The sequence below is a fragment of the Ictidomys tridecemlineatus genome, chromosome 11, assembly GCF_052094955.1.
Source record: "Ictidomys tridecemlineatus isolate mIctTri1 chromosome 11, mIctTri1.hap1, whole genome shotgun sequence".
NCBI classification, from domain to species: domain Eukaryota; kingdom Metazoa; phylum Chordata; class Mammalia; order Rodentia; family Sciuridae; genus Ictidomys; species Ictidomys tridecemlineatus.
In genome coordinates, this window is record NC_135487.1 from 97,482,349 (window position 1) to 97,486,205 (window position 3,857).

The following is a 3,857-nucleotide window of genomic DNA, read 5'->3' on the forward strand; positions in this document are numbered from 1 at the left end:
ACACAAATGGAGCACTTCCTCTGGCTGAACGTGGTGCACAGGCAACACCAGTAGTGTAGTTACAAATGTATATAGGGTATTAAAGTCCCTCTCATTCCACCATCCTTCACACCTCCACACCCTTCCCTTTACCTCCCTTCCCTCTGTCCAATCCGAAGTTCCTTCATTCCCCCCACCCCACTTTATAGATCAGCATCTGCTTATTAGCAAAAACATTCAGTCTTTGGTTTTTTGGGTTTGGTTTATTTTATTTTCTATTCTTAACACTTATTCTAGGGACTGGTATAGAAATGGGAAACAAAGACAAAAAAAGAAAGAAACTATTTATACAAACTTTGCTTTAAAAGAAAAAAAAAAGAGCCACCAAAAGATTATTACAGTTTCACCCTGCCTGCCATGAGTGAGGTTGGTCTTCAACATATGGCTACAGCAACATAAATAAACCTTTATCTTACATTTACGCATACCTACTCAGGTCCTAGGAGCACTCTGAAGACACAAAGGAAGCTTCAGTACAATTGGGGCCTGGCCCACACCACTAAGAAACAAGTAGAGGCTGCCATATGCAAGACTTTGCATAGGCTTGGTGTGGACATCAGTCTCATATTCCCCTGAGGGATGTTAGGTTAGCAAAATGAGGCAGCATACTTAATGGAAAGGAGGGGGCAGTAAAATTTGGAGAATGAGTAAATAAAGGAAGCAGATTGTGCTAGGCTACAAATAAGAGGGCCTCTTAGCAAGTCATCAATTTCCTTCCTCACATAGACTCAAAGAGGTCAGACCTGAAGGTGCAGTGCAAAGTCCAACGTGGCTTGGCCTAGAGGAGCTACCTGGTCAGGTGTGGATCTGTGAAAGGTGCTAGCTGAGTCTCACTGACACTGTCCAGCAGGGCCCTGCTGCTCATTAGGGTGCTTCTAGAACTGCCAAGGAGCTCTACATTGAAATCACATGACCCTTGTGTAGGAGGCAACAATTTCCCCAGAGTTGATTTTCTGAGGAGAGCTGCTGAGGTGAGAACTGTGTTGTGACAGGTGCTGTGTCACTGAGGCTGTTCATAAGCAGTGTCTCGAGGTTTAGCATGCACTCTTAGGTGCAATTTGTCTAGTGAGAGGCCTGGTAGTATTTTACTACTGGTATTCCATCACTGCCAGAAAGTCATTCTGCCTTTCTGCCTACCCTAGTAGGAGACATTTCTGATCACCTCTTCAGAAGGTGATCAGAAATGTCCTGCACCAGCTTTGAAGGAATAGGGCCCAGGTGCTCCTTAGCAGATAGGTATTTGTTCAGATGTGGTGAGGGGGTTAGGCCTAGGCTTCCTCATGTGTAAGGGACCTGTGGTGGCTTTGCTTCTTTTGTGGCTCCTGGAAGGCGAGGGTCTCAATGCTGGAGCACACAGCAGGACCCTTAAGGATTTCACCTGCAAGGAAACAGAAGAATCCTGTTCAGATGGAACTATTAGACCCCACTTATGATGCCCAGACACTGAAATTAGGGCAAAGCATGCAGGTGGGAGGTGGTAAAAAGAATGAGTCAAGGGGATGCACTGGGTCTGGAGGAGATTCCAGGTTCCAGCTTAGAGGATAAGCTTCCCTGTGCACCCAAATCCCTGATGCCCCAGCCACAGCCCTACTACTGTCCTCTTACTACTCAGTTCATGCTACAAGTTATGTGGTTTGAAGGAAAATAAAGGCCTTTGTGATCTTCCAGGGAAAAAGGATGGAGCATGAAATATGCACATGTAGAAACAGCCTGTACTGAAGAGGACATATTGGGGCAAGTTACCCTGTTAAGTGTTTGTCTCAGTTTTTTTAAGAAGAAGTCAAATTGATAGGAACCTCAGAGATCATTGAAGTCTAGGTCCACCTTTAACAGATGAGGGGCAGTAGCTCACAGAGACAAAGGGACCAGCCAAAGGCATACAACCAGTTAAGATTCAGCCTGGAGTTAGAGACCAGAAATCAGGAACAAGAGAGGGTGGGCTGCACACTGGAGGGAGCCAGCAGAAAATGGAGGCTGTGGGTTACCTTGGCAGGGATAGGAGGAGGCTGTACAGAGGTAATCCTCTAAGTGTTGTGATAAGAGGCTCAGGAAAGAAAGCAATCCTCACAGAAGAACCAAAGAGAATTAAAAAACAAGAGGTAATTAAAACATGGCCAATCCTTGATCACACTATGGGTGTCAAGGATCTCAGGGTACAATATAGGAACATTCCTAGAAGGCTCAACTGCTCTTATATTTACCCTCTAAGTTTAAAGGATTAATTTCTCATATTTAAAACAATCAGTTACACATCAAGTTTCTCTTCATATGATTTCTAGGGAATTATTAGCACAGCATTTAAGTAAACGTAGAGAATATCTGCCATATATATATATATTTTAAAACTTTTCCCTTAAAGTTGTCTTTTTTTCATTATAAGTTTTTTCTTTTATATCAAGGAGACCAAGTGGATCTTCCTTCATGTTTTTTTAAAGAAAATGAGGTGTTAAAATAAAATTGCTGTTCTTAACCTAATTTTGTGCACTAAAGTCAATTTATAAGGTTATGCCTTATTTGACTTTTCATAAAGTAGTTCAGGAAAGTCTAGAAGGCACATATGGCCTCAAGATCTCTTGGTAGACAACTAATTCACAGACAGACTTTGAAAGTTCTTTCCTCAAGGACCAACTGAACTGCATTTCTCTGGTTCCTTGCTTAAATGACATCAAGGAGAGAAAATTGGGCTAAAGAGGAGAGATAATGATGAGAGGGAAGACAGCAAGGGCAGAGAAGGGAGCTGAGGGGGCAGGAAGGTGAAGGGATAAAATCTTAGGAGGAGGCTATCCAGGAGCCAAGACCTGTGTAGTGGACCATATATCTCCTGGAAGGTCAAAGGAGGTCAGGGTCACTTACTGATCTGATGTCAGATGGTAATGTATTTGAAGCAGGCTCTGTGACCGTGTAAGGTGCAACAGGTTCCTTAGCTCCAAGTTAGTCCTTGCCTTCCTCAAAACATCATGTGTCCTGGTCACTGAAAGAAGAAAAAGAAACCCACAAAGAAGAAATTTCTAGCTGGGCCCTACTTGCTGGGCATGCATTTCTAGAGCATTTTCTTCTCACCCCTCAATCATGGCCTATTGCTGACCCCATTGTGCCCTCCCTCTGAAATCACAATTGCTCATGTCACAGGAGGGTTGGGCCCAGTGCATCAGACTCTCCCCTCCAACATTCCAGTGCCTCTGTGGTCACTGTTTATCTGCAGCACAAGTGGGGCATCTGCAAGACCACCCCTTTCCTCTGCTGCTCCACAGCTCAGGGGCACCTACACTGGCTGACAATGAACTGCTCCATGTTCTCCTTCTGTTGGTGGGCAGTCTTCAGATGCTCAGCTGTGCTCTCAAGGAGCTTCTCCTGTTTGGATACTTGGGCTCGCAGATCCAGGAGCACCCTCTCCATTGACTCATCCTGGGGAAGAAGGACAAGCTCTCAGACAACAGTTTGGAGACCAAACATATCCAGTTCTTTGTGGTTCCTGCCAATCAGAAGTAGAACTCTATAATCTTCTTGGCACTTCCAGATTGAGTTCTCTCCATTACAACTTCTCAATCCCTCAGTTCAGAACAGTTGAGAGAGAGACAACAGGTAGGAATGTTGAGAACCTGAAAGCCCCCAATCAGACCAGCACAGGCCTACAGTCCTATGATCAAGGAGACCCTGAATCCAGAACCACAGTAACTCCCAACTGTGAACAAGACCTCCAAATCAGTCCTTGCAGAAGTTTTGTCTCACCCTTCTCCCATCCATGCAGGACTTGGAATTTCAGAGATACTATGTCTGGGACACAGGGCTACCTGATGACAGTGCTCACATTTCAAAAT

General features: G+C 44.6%; 1 long non-coding RNA gene across 1 annotated transcript; it reads right to left on the bottom strand.

Annotated features, from left to right (window-relative positions):
* Positions 1 to 204: 204 nt before the first annotated feature.
* LOC144367753 (uncharacterized) lies at positions 205 to 3,433 on the bottom strand. Its single transcript, XR_013427268.1, has 3 exons — positions 3,306 to 3,433; positions 2,893 to 3,010; positions 205 to 1,417 (listed from the first exon to the last, which is right to left on the bottom strand). It is a non-coding gene; the product is annotated as an uncharacterized LOC144367753 (long non-coding RNA).
* Between the last annotated feature and the right edge of the window lie 424 nt (positions 3,434 to 3,857).